We start from the raw sequence: 21,955 nt of genomic DNA, 5'->3' as shown, positions 1-21,955 counted from the left end.
ACATTTGACTTGGTGAGGTTAAAGCAAGGTGTTTGTATCACGCAAAGTTTCATTGTAATATTAGCTTACTGTGGTCTACCTTCACAGTCCAGTGCATCTCTGAACAATGGGAAATAAATGCATGACTTCTTTAATTCTCCAAATCTATGTACAAGAGGCTTCAACAAGTCTTCTGTCCATATGAAAGCTATGCAGTATGAACTTGAAAGTCACAAGACTGGAGGCTCCACCAAAGAAGGTCAACTCCATCCCATTACTATTTCCATTGATTCTGTTTCTATTTAAATAAATCAGTGTTTGCTTGGAGTGAAGAATCATCTGCCATCATAAGAGCCTGGCACTTCCTCTTTAAAGTTAGAACTTTCTCATTTTTACTTTAAGTGCTAATGTCAGATAAGCAAGGGAATATGTACCTATTTTCTGAGGTAGGACTAAGGTTAGGGTTAAGAAGATTTGGGGATGAATCAGAAAGAGAAATATATGGATGAGGGAAAAGTTCACATTTTCAGTTGTGTCAAATTCCTGTTTGATGCAATTGCTGAAGGTTAACAAAGGCACTAAATGCTGGACAACCAAACTAGTTACCAGTGTGTCTTGTCTTAGGTTGAATAAAACAGTTCATGTCTATTGGCACTGTACATCTCACTTTTGTTCTGATCCCTAGACAGATCTGTCTTTTGTCCTTAAATTCTCAGACAGCCCCTCTGCTGAAAGGAAACAGTGCAAACCAGATTCTGCCAGTGTGACATGCATGTAGGGTTCTGTTGTTCTCCACTCCTATGATGGCAATCTTTAAGGTACTTTGTGTATTTTTGACAATAAGAAGTTACTTCAGTAAGGCCCTGAGTGTAAATATATCAAGAAGTGTCATTTGACAGTTTAGATCCTTTCCCCCCCATATATAAATCACTACTTCCTTTTCAGAAGTAATTTAAAATATTTGAGTCATTAACGGTCTGTTTCAGAATGTGATTTCCATCACATCACTGTTTCTGTGGTTTTTTTTACTATGTGAGTTATTTACAGCAGTCTTTTTCTCTGCCTGTTTCACATTCATGACCTTGCCATCTATAGGGAAAAAAAAGATAAAATTTTGAAGCAAAATGTGATATTTTGAGTTATCATAGATTTTTGCTCATTTTGTTCAGTACTTAGTGGACTTAAAGCAGTGATGGAATTGGTGCTTTCTGTCCAATGGTTTGACAGGTAAACCTGACTATAGCAATAATAAAAGTAATCTCAAATAAGAAAGCCAAGAAACCTGTTGAGCAAATCAAGTCGGGTAATTTCTGGCAAGACAATAGATTTAACTAGTGCTAGAGTAATAGCAATACTAATAAGAGCTGGTAATGACACGAAGGATAGTTGTATTCAACTTCATTTCTTGCAATGTCCCCTCTGTCCCTTCTCTTTTAGCATTTTCAATGTTTCAGATGTCTTTTTATATTATTAAATTTAAATTATATTAAATTATTTTATTGTAAATTATATTAAATTATTAAACTATTATTATTTTATATTTTTTATATATTTTTATATTAAGAACCCAATATAATTCAAGTAGTAATGCAGTCTTTGAGTCCTCTATCTCTGTAACTTGCATTCCAACCTTTCATTTATATATATAATCTCTTCTTCTAGAAGAGCTTTTAAATCTTTCTTACCTACATCAATTGCTTAGCATCTGATCCTTATCTTACTTGTCTTTTACTTAAACTAGTGCAAGGTTGTTGTGGTTTGGGCTGGACTGGCCACTGAAATGAAAGACAGATACTCTCTGACCTCACCCTTCAGAGAGTATCTCCCTTCCAGGAGAGGTGGAAGAGAGAGGAAGAGACTTATGAGTTTAAAAAAACCTACGCTACTTTAATAAAAAGAAAATAATGAAATATATAAAAAAACCTGTATCGAGCTCCCAGGATGACAATCACATCACCGGCAGGCACAGGGAAAGTCCCAGACTGGACTCGGTGACAGATGGGAACCGGATTCTGGGTCTGGATTCAGGAACGCACGAATCGGGATCAGACGCAGACGAACAGATAGTCCTCCTCGGATGCCAGTCATTGAAGAAAAGAGAGCTGACCCCTTTGATCCCTCAGCTTTTATACTGAGCATGATGCAGATGGGATGGAATACCCCATTGGTCAGTTTTCGGTCACCTGTCCTGTCTGCTCCTCCCCGTAGGTGCGACCCCTCTACACTTTTCTGCTTCAGACCCTCTAACGGGGCAAATAATGAAGTTAACTGACCGTGGTTATTATAGCAATAAGTATAAGCAAGAGCCTCTCTGCATACCATTCCTTAGCATAAACTATAAACGTGGGTGTTATCACTCTGAGCTAACAATTTCTGCACAATATGCTGTTAATTTCAGAGAGTTTCAGAGAGTTAAAAGAGGCTTAGCTGCAAAGTAAAACTCCTGAACAGAAAATTGGTTCTGTTTTACCTCAAACCAGGACAAAGGTCTTGCTTTCTGGCTCATTTGTCAGTGAAGAGCTATTAAAGTTGCATCCTTTCCTTTTTTTATTACATTCTTGTTTGGGTTATATATATATATATATAGCCGTAGTTACTCTGCAAGGTAACATTACATGAGATTTTCGAAAGCACAAAGGGCAGGAAGTTATAGTAGTATTTTTACTGTGGTAGCCTATTCTGCAGCTGAGCCAAGAAACTGAATCAAGATCCAGAAGATGGATTGATGAAGTTTTTCAGATGTGAAAAAAAATCTTACAGATTTCTGGGTTTTTCAAGTTCAAAATCCTTACTTAGGAACAGTTGTACTACATTCATCTAATTTATTTTTTTTTTAACATATAAAAAAATCTTTGTCTGTTTTGTGACTTAACCCTGGTAGGCAACTAAGCATGACACATGCTCACTCACTGCCCCCCCCTGCAGTGGATAACTTCTTTACCTGCATTCCTCAGGCATTATGTAATGGATTCTGTTACTAATTACACTTTCAATTTTACCTTGAGAAAGTTACTGTTCATGCCAAATTGTCACCATCAGATCTAGGGGATGGATCCATGATTTGATGATTCTATGATCCCATTTCGATTTCAGAAATGATGGTTACTTTTTTAAAATCATGATTTTATTGTCACTATTTCTGTATGGGTTGCAGGGGTGGTTTCCTATTAAATCTCAGTGCAGGAGTGGATGTTGTCCAACATGTACTGTCACTATTCAGACTCCATCAGCACCGGTACAAGTTGTGACCAAAAAGAAAAAAAGAGGTGAGTTCGTTCCCCTGCCCCTTATGACAAAGACAAGGTAAAGCCAGATACCAGGGGAGAAGACTCTTCTGATGAAGATACAGAAATGGGTCCTTCTGAAGCAGATCAGGGAGAGGGTCATTCTTGGGCAGTGTCAGCGCAGGAGGAGGAATCAGATACAGATGTAACCATTAAATTCTTTTCTATAAAGGACTTATGAAATATGAGAAAGGATTTTAGCTGTAATGATCGTGAGACACGTATCTCCTGGTTGCTCCGATGCTTGGATAATGGGGCTGATACCACGGACTTCAACAGTAGAGAAGCTAGGCAATTGGGAAACCTGGCCAGAGATGGAGGTATCGATAAAGTGATTGGGAGAAAGTCACACACCCTCAGTCTCTGGAGGCGACTGCTATCAGCCATAAAGGGCAAGTATCTTTAATGATGATACAGAATGCCACCCGAGCAAATGGACCACCATGGAGAAAGGTATTAACTACCTGAGGGAACAGGCTGTGCAAGAGGTAATCATAGAATCATAGAATGGTTCAGGTTGGAAGGGACCTTAAATCATCGAGTTCCAACCCCCCTGCCATGGGCAGGGACACCTCCCACTAGACCAGGTTGCTCAAAGCCCCATCCAGCCTGGCCTTGAACACTTCCAGGGATGGGGCATCCACAACTTCCCTGGGCAACCTGTTCCAGTGTCTCATCACTCTCACACTAAAGAATTTTTTCCTAATATCTAATCTAAATCTCCCCTCTTTCTGTTTAAAATCGTTACCACTTGTCCTATCGCTACACTCCCTGATAAAGAGTCCCTCCCCATCTCTCCTGTAGGCCCCCTTTAGGTACTGGAAGGCTGCTATAATGTCTCCCCAGAGCCTTCTCTTCTCCAGGCTGAACAACCCCAACTCTCTCAGCCTGTCCTCATAGGAGACGTGCTCCAGCCCCCTGATCATCTTTGTGGCCCTCCTCTGGACTCATTCCAACAGGTCCTTGTCCTTGTGCTGAGGACTCCAAAGCTGGACGCAGTACTCCAGGTGGGGTCTCACCAGAGCGGAGTAGAGGGGCAGAATCACCTCCCTTGACCTGCTGGCCACACTTCTTTTGATGCAGCCCAGGATGCGGTTTGCTTTCTGGGCTGCAAGCATACATTGCCGACTCATTTTGAGCTTCTCATCCACCAACACCTCCAAGTCCTTCTCCTCAGGGCTGCTCTCAATCCATTCTCTGCCCAGCCTGTATTTGTGCCTGGGATTGCTGTGTCCCAGGTGCAGGACCTTGCAGTTGGCCTGGTTAAACTTCAGGAGGATCACTTCATGAGGTGATTTATGGTGACTGGCAAATGAATGTAGACCCAAAAGCAAGGCTTTTGACACTGTCTCCCATAACATCCTCCTCAGGAAATTAAGGAAGTGTGGGCTAGATGAGGGAGCAGTGAGGTGGATTGAGAGCTGGCTGTGTGACAGAACTCAGAGGGTTGTAATTAATGGAGCAAGGTCGAGTTGGAGGCCTGTAACCAGTGGTGTCCCCCAGGGGTCAATACTCAGTCCAGTCTGTTCAAAATATTCATCAATGACCTGGATGAGGGGACAGAGTGTATCCTCAGCAAGTTTGCTGATGATACCAAACTGGGAGGGCTGGCCGACACTCCAGAGGGCCGTGCTGCCATCCAGCGTGACATGGACAGGCTGGAGAGCTGGGCAGAGAAGAACCTAATGAGGTTCAACAAGGGCAAGCGTAGGGTCCTGCACCTGGGGAGGAAGAACCCCAGGCACCAATACAGGTTAGGGGTGGACCTGCTGGAAAGCACTTCTGAGGAGAAGGATCTGGGGGTCCTGGTGGATAGCAAACTAACCATGAGCCAGCAATGTGCCCTTGTCACCAAGAGGGCCAATGGAATCCTGGGCTGCGTAGGGAAGAGTGTGGCCAGTAGGTCGAGGGAGGTCATTCTCCCCCTCTGCTCTGCACTGGTGAGGCCACAACTGGAATACTGCATCCAGTTCTGGGCTCCCCAGTTCAAGAGAGACAGGGAACTACTGGAAAGAGTCCAGCAAAGGGCAACAAAGATGATTAAGGGATTAGAGCATCTCCCTTATGAGGAAAGGCTGAGAGAGCTGGGGCTCTTTAGCCTGGAGAAGAGAAGGCTGAGGGGAGACCTTATCAATGCTTATAAGTATCTAAAGGGTGGGTTGAAGGAGGAGGGAGCCAGACTCTTTTCAGTGGTTCCCAGTGACAGGACGAGGGGCAACGGGCACAAGCTGGAACATAGAAGTTCCATTCAAATATGAGGAAAAACTCTTTACGGTGAGGGTGACAGAGCCCTGGAACAGGCTGCCCAGGGAGGTTGTGGAGTCCCCTTCCCTGGAGATCTTCAAGACCTGCCTGGATGCAGTCCTGAGTAATGTGCTCTAGGCCATCCTGCTTTAGCAGGGGAGTTGGACTAGATGATCTCTAGAAGGTCCCTTCCAACTCTGACAATTCTGTGATCCCATGATGAAATGCCATGCAAATGACTTATGTTGTGGAAGTTTGTGCAGTGTGCACCATCAATGTATTCCCATACTTTCTCAACAATGGTCTGGGCAGGATCTAATGCTCTAACTGTAAATGAAGTGACTAACAGAATGCAACAGTACGAAGTCTCTCATCCACTCACTGTGGCAGCTGTGGAAAAAATGACTGATAAAACTGAAAAACTGATTGAGAAAAATGAGAAACTGTTTGATAAACTGTCTAGGATGGATGAAAGATCCCACTCTTCCCCTGCATGGAGCCACATCCCAGCTTTTAGGAGAAGACACCCTCCTAGAAAACCAGCTAAAAAGAAACAGAATGTGCTACAAGATATCCTGTGTTTTTGCGTCTGTGACTATGGAGAGGACATGAGTAAATGGGATAAAAGACCTACCTCGGCCCTACAGGAAGAGTAAGTGAGTTGCAAGGTAAAACAGATACAAGAAAGACTTCTTCCAGGAGGATGGCTGCTCCTGTCCACAAGGAGCGGTTCTCTGGTCCAGGTAGGAACTCATCTGCTAATTGTAGATGTTGTTCTCAATATTAGAGGGACCCTGCCTCCAGCAGGGAGGAGGAGAGGGACAACTGAGTTTATTGAACTCTGTGGGTTCAATGGCCTGGCACATAAAAGCCACAAAAATATAAAGCCCTGTTGGACACTGGTGCACAGTGCACCCTAATGCCATCAAATCATAAAGGGACAGAATCTGTCACTATTGCTGGACTAACAGGTGAGACTCAAAAACTGGCTTTACTGGAGGCCGAAGTGAGCCTAACTGGGAATAAATGGGAGAAGCACCCCATTGTGACTGGCCCAGATGCTCCGTGCATCCTTGTGTGGCGGTGTGCTCTCCCTGTTTTCCCTCTCTTCCCCCCCCACCCCACCCTGTCCGGCTCCTGCTCGGGCCTTGGCCTCCATGGCCATCACAACATCAGTTGCGATAAGTTGCACCTGGACTTTGGGGGACGGCTGGAAACACAGCCAAAACACTGTCTGGAGTGGGGACCTAGATATTTTGTTCCCATGAGAATAAGACTACAGGTCAATTATCTTACTCTATAAATAGTGGACAGCCCAAGAGCCCTTTGAGCTCTCCTGTATGGCAGCGGGCTGCACGCCAGGATCTCCCCTTTTGTGAGGACGCTCGCTTAAGGTTCTACTCCTCGAGGTTGAGAGATTCCTTGCCGCAACAGATTCTCGGTAAATGACTAATAGCATGCTAAACTTTGAAATCTTAGCTAAGTAATGTAAAGGATTGATTGCGCATATATAATCCTTTAGACATAAACCGTTGACCAAGTCTGGGACTAGGATTGGATCCAGCTGCACCTAGACTCCTCTCTGAGAAAAAGTTCAGAAAGCAAGGGGGTCCTTTCTGAATCTCGTGACAATGAGAAACGGGAGGGTCTCCCTGACAGCTTGTCTGACCCTGTCCTCTATGCAGTAAATAAGTGTACCTTGACATCGAGTATCGTAAAACACTATCGCATTTACTACTAATTTTGTTAAATCACTGTTTCACCTTAATAAATATTTCACTACTTCTTTCTTACGAGTGAAGTTAATCACTCCACCCGCGACAGCTACTTTTCAAAGAATTCAAGGGATAGATCACTGAGGTACTTCTCAAAGGCATTCAAGTAGGGGTATTCACACAACTATGTTCACCTCAACCGTATTTGTGCATCTCATGTGATCAGTGAACTTGCTCTGAATGTACATCCACGCACCAGAAGTAGGGAGATGGTGCTTTTTTACAATAAATACCCTAGAATGAGCTGCCATTGGGATTTGGGTTCTGACAAGAATACGAACAGCTGGCTGAAGAGATCATTTAACCCTCTGAGTAATGAGCTCATTTGAAACAAGCTCCCCATTACTAATTATTGCCTGGTTCTGACTGATTCATCACCTGTTTTGGTGCTCCCATTTCATAAACAGAACATGAACTGCAAAGTTTAAGAAACTGAATAATTTGCAGGTTCTGGTAAAACTCATAATTGCCTCTATATTGTTTCAGTTACAGCCAGACTTATTTTCCTTCCTTTAGTTTCTGTGTGTGTGTGCACATATGTATCTTTGTGTGCATATGTAATTACTGTATAATTGTATATAGAATACCTGCAAAATACTTTAATACAGATGATATTGTAATCTAATTTTTATATACACATTATACCAGAGGAATAAGAATTTTCCATACCTATTTCAGTCATGGATATTCCTGGAGCTAACCGTGCGTTGTTGAAAGAGCTATAGCTGGTACAGAAGTGAGGTCATAGATAAATTCCTGCTTTATCTGTTTGATTCCAATCATGTCTAACCCAGACTGATCCAGCGAAGGCTGGGCAGAATCCACATTACAGTAACCCTCAGACTTCCGCAGGTTGATGACACATCCATTCGAGTAGGTGCTGGTGTTTTCATTACTCATATTGCTCAAGCTGCTGATGATGCTGTTGTTGTGAATCCTGGTGAGGGCTTCTGCCTTGCTGCTCTTGTGCTGCTGTTCTTGCATTTGTGGCTGGTGCTTCTGCACTTCAGCATACAACCTATCCCTCTGCTTTCTGGACATTCTTCCAAATTTCATAGCTGAAAATCAAAGCACGCTGCAAAACACTGGCCTATTTCTTTTTTTCTTGAACTCCCTCACCCCCACAGCTGTTCTGATTTTATTCTCTTTTTTTGTGGAAATGAGAAAGGATGCAAAGCTTTACACCATATGCATCTCACAAAGGAAAAGATATTGTGTGCTTGGATTTACAAGGTGACAATGATTACTCCTTTTTGATAGCAATGGCCTCAGTCAAGCAATTCACTTCCTACTATGAATGTTAAAAAGACCATGCCTCTTTTTCCTGTCTCTTCGTTCACTGAACAGCCCAGAGCTGTATGAAATGTACAATCTTTAAATTCATATCCCACGCGACTTACAATTTTCCACAAACCTTTAAACTGTGCACTAACAGGATTAGTGCTTCAGATGAAAACAAGCCCCAAAACCTTGTATCTTTTCAATGGGTTGCGATCTTCACACTTTTTTCTTCTTAAACCTTACAGGTTAAAGTTAGAACCTAGAGGAAAATAACAGACTTGAAGGTAAACAGCACAAATGAATGCCATCTTTTCCACAGAGGCAAGACTCAGGGATTCACACAATCAATTTACATAATCTTCATGCATTCCTTCTGATGAGAAAGAGGCAAGCATCAGAGTGCAAACTACTTTCTACAAGAACAGGGTTCATTACACTGAGATTGAAAATTTCAAAAATGACAGATCGATTGCTGTGAAACTATGAGGAGAAAATCCACATTCTGCATATACAGTGGGTCATATCTGATTATCTCTCCCCCCTCCTCCCCATCTCTCCTTAAATTCTTGCTTCCTATTGGACTATATTTTGAGATCTCAGAGCAGAAGTAATAGTTAATCATGCGCTAGAACAAATAAGATCCTTCAATTAGGGATATATACAGAAGATAAATCTAGAAGTCTTGAACACTTCCAGAGATGAGGCCTCCACAACTTCCCTGGGCAACCTGTTCCAGTGTATCACCACCCTCATAGTGAAATTTTTCTTCCTGATATCTAATCTAAATCTACCGTCTTCCAGTTTGAAGCCATTACCCCTCATCCTATCACTACATGCCCTTGTAAAAAGTCCCTCTCCAGCTTTCTTGTAGGCCCCCTTCACATACTGGAAAGCTGCTATAAGGTCTCCCTGGAGCCTTCAATTCTCCAGGGTGAACAACCCCAGCTCTCTCAGCCTGTCTTCAGAGGAGACATGCTCCAGCCCCCTGATCATCTTTGTGGCCCTCCTCTGGACACGCTCCAACAGGTCCATGTCCTTCTTGTGCTGAGGACTCCAAAGCTGGACGCAGTACTCCAGGTGGGGTCTCACCAGAGCGGAGTAGAGGGGCAGAATCACCTCCCTCGACCTGCTGGCCACACTTCTTTTGATGCAGCCCAGGATGTGATTTGCTTTCTGGGCTGCAAGCACACATTGCCGGCTCATGTTGAGCTTCTCATCCACCAACACCCCCATGTCCTTCTCCTCAGGGCTGCTCTCAATCCATTCTCCACCCAGCCTGTATTTGTGCTTGGAATTGCCCTAACTCACTTGCAGGACCTTGTACTTGGCTTGGTTGAACTTCATGAGGTTTCCACGGGCCCACCTCTCAAGCCTGTCCAGGTCCCTCTGGATGGCATCCCTTCCCTCCAGTGTGTCGACCGCACCACACAGCTTGGTGTCATTGGCAAACTTGCTGAGGGTGCACTCAGTCCTGCTATCCATGTCCCTGACAAAGATATTAAACAGCACTGGTCCCAGCACCAACCCCTGAAGAAAACCTCTCGTCACTGGTCTCCGCTTGGACTTTGAGCCATTGACCACAACCCTCTGAGTGTAGCCATCTAGCCAGCTCTTGATCCACCGAGTGGTCCATCCATCAAATCCATGTCTTTCCAATTTAGAGACCAGGATGTCATGTGGGACAGTGTCAAACACTTTGCATAAATCCAGGTAGATGACATCTGTTGCTCTTCCCTTAACCAGCGCTATAACCCCTTCATAGAAAGCCACCAAATTTGTCAGGCATGACTTGCCCTTGGTGAAGCCATCTTGGCTGTCACCAATCACCTCTTTATTTTCCATGTGCTTTAGCAGAGATTCCAGGAGGATCTGCTCCATGATCTTGCCAGGCACAGAGTTGAGGCTGACCGGGCTGTAGTTCCCCAGGTCTTCCTTTTTTCCCTTTTTGAAAAAGGGGGTTACATTTCCCCTTTTCCAGTCAGTGGGAAGTTCACCAGACTGCTGTGACTTTTCGAGCCTACATATGTGAATATTTTCCATCATGGAAAAGAACAGAAAAGGAAGAAAATAATATCAGAGGGAGTGCAAAAACATCTAGATGGCAGCACTTACAATTTATTTACATTTCTTTAAGTATCCCCTTCACATAGGCTGCTAGCTACCTTATACAAACACATAGGTTGCCCTTGGAATCTGTCCACAATGCATTTCACACTTTTATGGACAATATACATTGACTTTATTTTGAAAAATGCAATTGCATATTTTCTTTAATTTTAGGGCCTCAGCAATAAAAACAAACACCCACTGTTTGTTTTCATTATATAGTCATTAACTGGATTCTCCATCTGCTCTCAATTAGCATCCTGCCTCCACATGATAAAAATGTATCTGTTACATGGCTGAGAGGTAAAATTCACATTTAGTTTCTCTGTTATAAAGATCCATAAAGGCTATTTTAAACTTGCAAGAGCCCTCAATATCATTAAATATGAACACCTACAAACACCCTCAGGTAAACAATGAAAGAAGGTGACAATGCTGTCAGAAGAATCACTCTGCTCGTATGCAGTGGTCTCCGAATTACAGGTTGGGAACGCAGTGCTGTCACTCACATTAAAATGCTCCTGTGATACCTCAAATCCTTGCAAGACATTACTTTTAGGGGGAAAGCACACGATGATGAATTACTAAAATTTTACTAATCTCCTCATGCAGAAGCAGGAGCTAAGGCATCAAGTATGATGCATGCTAGGGCCATAAGGAGTTCATGGATTAAAGGCTAGACTGCAAGACCACTCCCAGACTGATGAGATCCAGCAAGTTGTTTCAATGAAACATAAGATACATCGAAGTGGGAAAAGACCTATTGCAACCCAATTTATAACAAGTTTATGAACTGTGAGACATCTAATGAAAAAATTCATCACAGCTCTTTACATGACATCCATCAGTGAATGTTAATTTCAAATGAAACATTTTAAGTATACCTTTTAGACAGAATGCTGCTACCAGGAAATCCAAATTAATATAACCTGCCTTTAAAAAGTCATTTTCTTCTGATACTTTCTGCCAATGCAAAACCTTGCTGTGGTCTGGAAACCCCTTACATTAGTAGTGGTGATTGGGACAGGTATGATGTGGATAGCTTTGCTCAAGCTTTCCATCGCACCTCTAGAATGACCTGCAAACAGCTCTGGTGTGGCGCACATTCTCAGCCTGCCAACATGGCTAATCACACCATAGCTTGGAACGTGGACCAGAACTCTTCAAGGACCAAAGGATTTTGCCTTCATATACACTGTGGAGCTTCTCTCTGAGGTTTCAAATGGCATAGTTTCAATTTTTAGTGCTAAACTATGAAACATTTCTCCTTTAGACCCAGAAACAGGTAGGTGGCAATAAATAGGTGAAAGAAATGTCTTTTATAATGCAATATGTTCAATCAAGTGCTCTGAATAAAACAAAACAAACAAAAACCTAATGCTACCAAGATGTACATTTATTTTTAATCTGCCTATTTACTGTCATAGACCTGCAAAAATTTGTCACAGAAATTTCCAAGGAATTTAAGTAAATCAGCACTGAGGAAGAGTTTCAAAGGGTTTAGGTTTGAAGCAGGAATCTGACTCCTTACCATCTCTAGACATTCCTAGGGAAAGACACTTCTGCAGTCAGCAGTGTTGACAATGATTTATGTTGGTTCTGTAAATTAACCAGTTTCTCTGCCTTGGGCAGGAGTAAGAGGCATAGTTCTGCTGACTCCGAAAGAATCCCTAGAGATAATGAGCAAGAGAGAGAGTGTGTTACATGTGCATATTATGTGTACATATACACACAGAGCCATGTAAACTGCTTCAGTAAACTCTTAATTTAGTGTAGTTTTATTTATGCTATGGTTTTGCAGATGCTCTGTCCTTGTGCTGTGAAATTAAAGAACATTCACTTCTAGTAGGGAGATCTATGTTTTATTTTGTAAAGAATATAATTCTTACTTTGTTAAAAGGTAAACAATGAAGAGTTACAAAATACATTCTTACTGTGTAATAACCACGATGTATCATCTAATGCTTGCTACTAATAGAGGAAAAGCTCATCAGCATTTGTAAACAGATGACTTAAAAATATTTGTTCTATTTTCTTTCTTTAAGGAAAGAGACTGATAATAACCAACACTGGCTATGCACAGCATTAGAAGCTGAAGTCTACCACTTAGATTAACCTGACAAATATCAATCTTATTGGAGTGAATCTTCAGGAGTGAAATGTAATTCAAATTCAAGCACCACAAAAGCACTAGGATTTAATGACTTTATCAAGTAAAGCTAATACACAAAGGAAAAAGCAACTACCATGAAAAAGTAATGACATTTTCTATGTTAGTGGAATATATTGTTATCTGGTTTATATATTTAAAGTTTTGTAGCTATTCTATCTCCTAGAAGGTTTTTCTGGACAGTTGTTGGTTTATTTGACTGAAGAGCAGAGGGCTGGAATGAGAATAGTAACTCATACCTAAGGCCTTATGAGCTCCTAGCCACTATGAATGTGGCAAGAGGTAGTGTTATGATAGAAGTGACACGAGGTTAACAAGAAGAATGAAATCAGGGGATGAGGATTAGAGAGAGAGAAAGAAAATTTGATTTGATATTCTTTTCTTTCTTGTAAAATAAAGCACAGGAAGCACAGTGAGGCAGGGGAGCGGGGGGGGGACAAAAATAGTTAATTGGTGAACTTAGAAGCATGTAACTTCACAATTGTGTGGTAGGAAAGATGAAGGATAGTCTATCAACTGCAGGAAACCATGAGAAAAAGGGTAGAAAGTGTCATTACTGCACAGTTAGACTAGTTACCAGGAACAATGATACCAAAGTGGTTGCGACTTTCTGGGTTGGTTTGTAAACTGCCCTGAACCAATCAGAAAGCAATAGTTAATGTCATTTATTAGGTAAAACTAACATTACATCAACGCAGGCTGATAGATATTAATAAAAAGGCAAGGAAGTCATAAGAGCTGTGCATTTGGGGGGAATGAGAGCGGGGAAACAATAGGGTGACATCGTCACAGGGCTCAATTCACTTGCTAAAGGTAGCGTTTGAAGTCTCATGCAAGTCCCAGTGAACTGAACAACCACAGAATGGGATGTCAGTAGCAGTGGATAATGACAGGTACTGTGTTCCACTTAAGTTCACTGGCAGTGCTAAGTTACTGAAGTAAAGCATAAAGAATCAAACTTCACGTATCCCACGCTGTTTTTATTGGTGATTATAATATCTCTAAAAATTATTTTAAGTTGTATGATTTGCACTTTTCAGAAAATGGATGTCTTTTGGGGAGCTATCAGGAAAAGTCTGGTGGGGATTTATCTGATCCTGGTTAACCAAATTTCAAGTAGCTGTGGAGCTGATTTAAGGCTAAATGGATGCTAATTGTAGGACATTCCTTAACTATTTGCTGAACTTTACAGCCAATTTTGGTTTTGGCATGCGAAGGATTTTTAGATCTAGATTTTTGCAGCTCCTATGTGACTAAGGATTTGAGACAAAAAATGAATTAAATGAAGTTAAAAGAAACCCAACATAGCCTCACAACATCTTTGTAGTCCTTATGAGTGGCCTGCCCTTTCTTCCATAGGCCATAAACTCTCCTTTTTTTCCCTGAGTTGCAACCATAACTCTCTGTTCAGCCAGGCTGGTCTTTTTCCCTGACGGCTCATTTTTCGGCACATGGGGATAGCCTGCTCCTGCGCCTTTAAGACTTCCTTCTTGAAAAACATCCAGCCTTCTTGGACTCCTTTGCCCTTCAGGACTACCTCCCAAGGGACTTTGTAAACCAGGCTCCTGAAAAGACCAAAGTATCCCCTCCATAAGTCCAAGGTGGCAGTTCTGCTGACCCCACTCCTTGCTTCTGCAAGAATTGAAAACTCTGTCATTTTGTGATCGATATGCCCAAGACGGCCTCCAACCGTTATGTCCCCCACAAGTCCTTCTCTGTTCACAAACAACAGGTCCAGTGGGGCACCTTCCCTAGTCAGCTCCCTCACCAGCTGTGTCAGGAAGTTATCCTCAACACAATCCAAGAACCTCCTAGACTGTTCCCTCTCAGCTGTATTCTATTCCCAGCTGATATCTGGTAGGTTGAAGTCTCCCACAAGGACAAGGGCTGGCAATGGTGAGATGTCTCCCAGCTGCTTGTAGAATATTTCATCTGCCTCTACACCCTGGTTAGGCAGTCTATAACAGACTCCCACCATGGTATCTGCCTTGTTGGCCTACCTGCTGGTTCTTACCCATAAACACTGTTGTCACCATCATTAAGTTCAAGACAATCAAAACACTCTCTAACATACAGGGCCACTCCACTACCTCTCCTTCCTTGCCTGTCCCTTCTGAAGAGTTTGTAGCCATCTAATGAAGCGCTCCAGTCACGTGAGTCATCCCACCACGTTTCCGCAATGGCAACTACATCAAAGCTTTCCTGCTGCATGATGGCTTCCAGCTCCTCCTGTTTGTTGTCCATGCTGCATGCATTAGTGTAGAAGCACTTCAGTTGGGCTATTGGTCCTGCCACCTTTTTGGGAGGAGAAGCCTTAATTCCTACTTGACCATTCCCAGGCGCAGTCATAGTTTCTAACCCATAAACGACCCTCACGTCTCTGCTGCTGCATGAATCTCCATCCTCCACCTTCACCGAGTTAGCAGATTGAGGGACCTCACTAGCATCCTGTTCCACAGACATTGGCATGTCACCCCCAGGCTTACCTCTAAAGAGCCTGGTTTCATCCCCTTCCCCATTCAAATCTAGTTTAAAGCCCCTTTGATGAACCCCACCAACTCCTGTACCAAGATCCTTTTCTGCCTTTGAGACAGGTGAACCCTGTCAGTCACCTGCAGGCCTGGCATCCCATAAACCAATCCATGACCAAAACCCACAAAGTCCTGCCGCTGACACCAGGCTCGGAGCCAGGTATTGATCTTCTGGCTCTTCCTGTTTCTTCCCTCATCATTCCCTGTAACTGGAGGGCTAGAGGAGAACACCACTTGTGCTCATGATCCCTTAACCAGTTGTCCCAAGGCCCAGAAGTTTCTCTTGATCCCCCTCGGGTTTCTTGTTGTCACTTCATCACTGCCTGCCTGAAAAATCAGTAATGGATAATAATCTGAGGGCCATACCAGGGAAGGAAGCTTTCTCTTTAAATCTTTAACCTGGGCCCCAGGGAGGCAGCAGACTTCCCTGAGAAGTGAGTTGGGTCTGCATATTGAACCTTCTGTTCCCTTCAGGAGGGAGTCACCTACAACAACTCATCTTTTTTTCTTTACTGAAGATGTTTTGATGTGGGATGTAGTTTGGCTTAACTTCAGCAACACCTCTGCGCTAATTGAATCATCTTCCTTATCATGGAGACATGCAGAGCCTCATACCTATTTTGCAAGGGTACCTGGGAAAGTGGGGGGTTACTAGGGAGACACGCCTGCTTTGTCAGGCAGAAACTTGTTGCCATTGCCCCCCATCCTCTAAGTTACCATGTTCAAGGAGGCAGAGAGAGGACAGGGAATCCTCTGTATCATGTACCCTGTCTGCCTGTCGGGCCTGATTCAGGGAAGGTTGGGTGCAACTCCAGCAGCCTGTCTCCCTCTCGCACTCCCTGATGGTTCTCAACCTACTTACCTCCTCCCAGAGCTCCATCACTAGGCAAAAGAATTCCTCTACCTGGGCACACTTCCCACAGGTGTGCTCACTACTGCCATCTGATACTGGCATAAAAGTAGGGCACATCCTGTAGCCTGACACCTGTGTGGCAGCATGTTTCCAGAGAGCTCCAGCTCTGTCTGGGAAGCTGCCTCAGTCCTGCTGGGTACAGAGCTTAGGGAGACCAAGGCTCTCCACGGAGTAGATACCATGGCTCCCTAGTCGAGCTGGTACAGCTTCAGCACCCATCGGCACAAACTGACACACCACGCTCTGACTCACACGCCAGGATCTGGTCGTTGTGCTCCCTAGGGCTACCTTTTATGGGAGTGGGGGTGGCCACTGTTACTGCTGGCCCTGCCCCCGTCTCGTCAGCAACCCTCGTGCAAGTTGCCGGCTCCCGCAGGTTGCCTGCACTCTCACAGCCTTTCCCCGGCTCCGTGAAGCTCAGGAGAAGCCCCTTTTTGCCGTGATCGCTCTGTACAGAGGGTTTTCCGAGCTCAGGGACCCCCCCACTCACAGCCCGAGCCCCAGCGGCAACCAGGAGGACCGCGGAAACCAATCAGGCGCGGAGGGGGCGTGGCCAGGAGCTGCGCGGAGATTTAAACGCGGTAAGAGCAAATAATCAGTTGGTGAAGTGGCTAGCTATTAGAGAGGGAGATGCGAGCTGGGTTAGCGTAAGAGAGCAGGTAGACCAGAAGCTCTCACTCTCCCGAGAAGACATCCAGAGATGGTCTCCACTCTGTCTGAAGCCAGAGTCAAAAGGAATATAGCGACCCAGACTGACCTGCTACAGAGACATGCAGCTGTCTGGGTGATGAGCTGTGTGGAATGTCTGAGCCTGTCACTCTTGCAGGAGGACAGCAAAGACAAGGCCTGTGTGTGCTGCAACCAGGTAAATGATCTCAGCCTGGTGGCTGAGCTTAAGGAAGAAGTGGAGAGATTAAGGGCCATATGGGAATGTGAAAGGGAAATAGACTGGTGGAGCCACACCCTGCCATCCTTAGGGAAAAAGCAGCAGACTCTATGAGAGGTTGAGGATCACCTGCCCTCTTGTCACCAGGCAGAAGGAGGGGAACTAGGAGAGGATGGGGGAGAATGGAAGCAGGTACCTGCTTGGGGCAGCAGGAGAGTCCCTGCCAGACCTCCCTTGCCTTCCCAGGTGCCCTTACAGACCAGATACAGGCCTCTGGAGATAGAGGATGAGGGAAATAAGGATACTGATAAAGCCCCATCTAGGGAGTTGCTGAAGCAGCCAGCTCCATGTATTAAGACTGCTTCTGTGAAGAGCAAGAGGAGGGTGATAGTTATAGGTGGTTCCAGTCTGAGGGGAACTGAGGGTCCTGTATGCTGCCTGGACCCTTCCCACAGGGAGGTCTACTGCCTCCCTGGGGCCTGTGTTACGGATATAACCAGGAAGCTTCCTGGCCTGATATGGCCTTCAGATTACTACCCTCTTTTGATCTTTCAGGTAGATGGTGATGAGTTAGAGAGAAGTCTGAGGGTAATGAAGAAAAACTTCAGGGCCTTGGGATGACTGGTCAAGGGTTCGGGAGCACAAATTGTGTTCTCCTCTGTCTCTCCAGTTTTGGGGAATGATGAATGGGTGAAGAAGAAGATGATCAGACAGATCAATGCCTGGCTCCAAAACTGGTGCTACCAGCAGAACATTGGGGTTTTTGATCAAGGTTTGATTTACAGGACACCGGGCCTGCTCGCAACGGATGGGAAAACCCTATCCCGAAAGGGGAAAAGGGTACTAGGGCAAGAGTTAGCAGGGCTGATAGACAGGGCTTTAAACTAGAATCAAAGGGGGAAAGGGATAAAACCAGGCCCACTGGTAATGAGCCTGGGGGTAAAGGGCCAAGGATGGGGGTGAAATCGGGAGCCCAGCTCAAGTGTATCTACACTAATGCACGTAGCATGGGCAACAAACAGGATGAGCTGGAAGCCATTGTGCAGCAGGACAGCTATGACATAGTTGCCATCACAAAAACGACTGTCACGACTGGAGTGCTGTGATGAATGGCTATAAGATCTTCAGAAGGAATAGGCAAGGAAGGAGAGGCGGGGGTGTGGCTCTGTACATTCGGGAGTGTTTTGATTGTGTAGAGCTAGATTCCAGTGATGATGAAGTTGAGTGTTTATGGGCAAGGATGAAGGGGGAAGGCTAACAAGGGTGATTTTGTGCTGGGAGTCTGCTATAGACCAACCAATCAGGATGAGGAGGCAGATGAAGTATTCTATAAGCAGCTGGCCGAAGTCTCTCAATCGCCAGCCCTTGTTCTGGTTGGGGACTTCAACCTTCTGGATATCTGCTGGAAATATAACACAGCAGAGAGCAGGCAGGCTAGGATGTTCCTTGAGCGTATGGAAGATAACTTCCTGACACAACTGATAGGAGAGCCTACCAGGGGAGGTGCCTCGCTGGACCTACTGCTCAGAAACGGAGAGGGACTAGTGGGAGATGTGGAGGTCGGAGGCCGTCTTGGGCTTAGTGACCATGAATTGGTCAAGTTTTCAATTCTTAGTGAGGTAAGGAGGGGGCTTAGCAAAGCTTCCACCTTGGATTTCCAGAGGGCGGACTTTGGCCTGTTCAGAACCCTGGTTGGGAGAGTCCCCTGGGAGGTAGTCCTGAGGGGCAAAGGGGTCCAGGAAGGCTGGACACTCTTCAAGAAGGAAATCCTAAAGGCCCAGGAGCAGGCTGTCCCCATGTGTCACAAGATTAAAGGGTGGGGAAAATGGCCAGCCTGGTTGAACAAGGACCTTTTGATGGGACTTGGGGGGGGGGGGGGGGGGGAAGGAGGGTTTACGACCTTTGGATGAAGGGGCAGGCAACTCAGGAGGAGTACAGAGATCTTGTTAGGTTATACAGAGAGAAAATTAGGAAGGCAAAAGCCCAGCTGGAGCTCAACTTGGCCACTGACATAAGGAATGACAAAAAAAGTTTTTATAAATACATCAGCAATAAAAAGAGAGCCAGGGAGAATCTCCATCCCTTACTGGATGCGGGGGGGGGAACGTTGCAACCAAGGATGAGGAGAAGGCTGAGATACTTAATGCCTTCTTTGTCTCAGTCTTCAGTAGTTGGACCAGCTACCCCCAGGGTGTTCAGCCTCCTGAGCTGGAAGATAAGGATGGAGAATAGAACAACCCCCCCCGTAATCCAGGAGGAAGTAGTTAATGATCTGCTTATGCACCTGGACATGCATAAGTCTATGGGGCCAGATGGGATTCACCCAAGGGTACTCAGGGAGCTGGCAGGAGAGCTCACCAAGCCTCTCTCCATTATTTATCAACAATCCTGGTCAACAGAAGAGGTACCAGATGACTGGAGGGTGGCCAACGTGATGCCCATCTACAGGAAGGGCTGGAAGGAGGATCTGGGAAACTATAGGCCTGTCAGTCTGACCTCGGTACCGGGAAAGATCATGGAGAGGATCATCTTGAGTGAGCTCTCGCGGCAAGTGCAGGGCAGCCAAGGGATCAGGGCCAGCCAGCATGGGTTTATGAAAGGGAGGTCCTGCTTAACCAACTTGATCTTTCTATGACCATGTGACCTGCCTTCTGGATGCAGGTCTACCTGGTACTCTTCAAGAAGGTACCAGGTACGTTGTCTACCTGGACTTTGGTAAGGCCTTTGACACCGTCCCCCACAGCATTCTCCTGGAGAAGCTGGAGAATCATGGCATAGACAAGTGTACTCTTCACTGAGTAAAAAACTGGCTGGATGGCCGTGCCCAGGGAGTTGTAATTAATGGGGTGAAATCCAGTTGGCGGCCGGTCACCAGTGGTGTCCCTCAGGGCTCAGTTTTGGGGCCAGTCTTGTTTAATATCTTTATTGATGATCTGCATAAGGGGATTTGTGGGAAACTTTTTGGAAAGCAACGGACACGTTGAACAGATGAACTTATGAACTTTGTGTAACAGAAGAGATACCGAAATACGGAACAAGCTAGTACAGTCTGAAGGTCAACATGAAGGAGGAAATCACACGCTGATACTGAAACTGCTACTCCTCAACAGATGCTGAATGTGTATTAGTAAAAGATTGACTTGGCATAAACAGTAACATAGTGTAGATACTAAGTTACAGCTGTGTTTAACCAATAATAGTTTGTGTGTATAAGTTTAGAAGCCAATGAGCACAGAACACGGAGCTAACCCACATTGTAGTAAAGTATATAATGGTTTAAGTATTTTAATTAAACGGCTTCAGCACGATCATATTGGTCTGTGTCTGAGTCCCTGCTTCAGCACAATCACATTGGTCTGCGTCTGACTCGCACCACGCAATTTCTTACTGAAATTGGCAGTTTGTGATTTAAGAAGAAGGAAGAAGAAGAAACCGGCTGCGAGATGAGAAGCTTTTGTTAATTGTGGCCACGAGGAGAAAAAAAAAAAAAAAAAACAGGTGAGCAGCCGAACGCAATTTGGGTCATACGTTATCATGGGTAATAATTTAAGCTATGAAGAGCAAGCTATCTTGAAGCTTTTGCAACATTTCCTCTCTACGAGAGGGCTTAAGTATGACCCTGATATTTTAAAGAAATTGCTTTTATGGGCAAAAGAAACGGGCATAGTGAAGGATGCCCAAGATATTTTCCAGACGGCTATATGGGATAGCCTTGGACAAGAATTATGGAAAGATATCTTGTCTGGAAAAAAGGATTTATTACCTCTAGCAATATTATGGAAACTGCTTAAAGATACAGTAGGAAGTATGCAAGTGGAGAAAAATGTTACATTGCAAGCGTGTGCAGCTTTTTTGGATACTGGGCAAAACCAGGACAGGGCGAGGGATGTACAAAAAGTAGTGCACCGTAAGGGCTGCATGTTTGATGACCCCCCTCTGCCCCCCGTGCCAATGGCCGCGCCGCTGCCGACTCCGGCCCCGCGCACGCTGCAGCCGCCCCGCCCGCTGGGTACCGTGCTGACGTCTCCAGCTCCTCCTGTACAAGGAAAAGAGCCGCCTATGCGGCTGCCCGGTCCTCTGCCAGAACCAACGGCACCTCCGTTGGAGGGTTTTCCTGTACGATACTCCGGAGGTATATCCTCCACCGCCCTCCTCTCTAGAACTTTTGGAAAAGGACTGGCATGTTCCGGTTCAAAATGAAGACATAGACAGACAGTTGACAAACTTACAGTGACGCTTAGAACGATTGACGATGCTGCAACAAAAGAATGTTAATCCCTGTAACATTCCATTACCTGATGACTTAACTCTTCCACCAAAAGGCAAGCCGTCGGCAGATGGCGCAGCTGCCCACCGTTGGAAAGGAGTTATAAAGGATGCTATGATAGATGGGGTTATTTTGCCTCTTGATTTGCCTCAGGCTTTTCCAGTAATGGTTAATGCTCAAGGGCAAAGGGTATTGCAGAATTTAGACTGGAAGACTTTAAAAGAACTGAAAAATGCTATTGCACAATATGGGTTGACATCTAATTATACACAACAAATGCTTAGTGCGATGTTTTCTAGTACAGTTTTGGTGCCTAATGATTGTTATCGTTTAGCTAAGATCTTGCTTACTCCTTCCCAAGCGTTACATTTTAAAAGTGCCTTTGAAATTTTAGCAGATCACGCTGCAGATGATAACGTGAATTGTGGGGATAACGATCCGTTACGTGGAGTTACATATGACATGCTGGTGGGTCGAGGTTGGTTTAGCTCAGAAAATGTACAAATGCACATGGCTGTT

At 44.7% G+C, this 21,955-nt stretch overlaps 1 pseudogene; it reads right to left on the bottom strand.

Moving 5' to 3' along the window:
- Positions 1–961: 961 nt before the first annotated feature.
- LOC141476741 (nuclear receptor ROR-beta-like) lies at positions 962–15,308 on the bottom strand (annotated as a pseudogene).
- Positions 15,309–21,955: the final 6,647 nt, after the last annotated feature.

This window comes from Numenius arquata, chromosome W (assembly GCF_964106895.1).
Source record: "Numenius arquata chromosome W, bNumArq3.hap1.1, whole genome shotgun sequence".
Taxonomy (NCBI): domain Eukaryota; kingdom Metazoa; phylum Chordata; class Aves; order Charadriiformes; family Scolopacidae; genus Numenius; species Numenius arquata.
The sequence above is the reverse complement of the archived record's forward strand: the minus strand, read 5'-3'. Positions and strand labels throughout refer to the sequence as shown.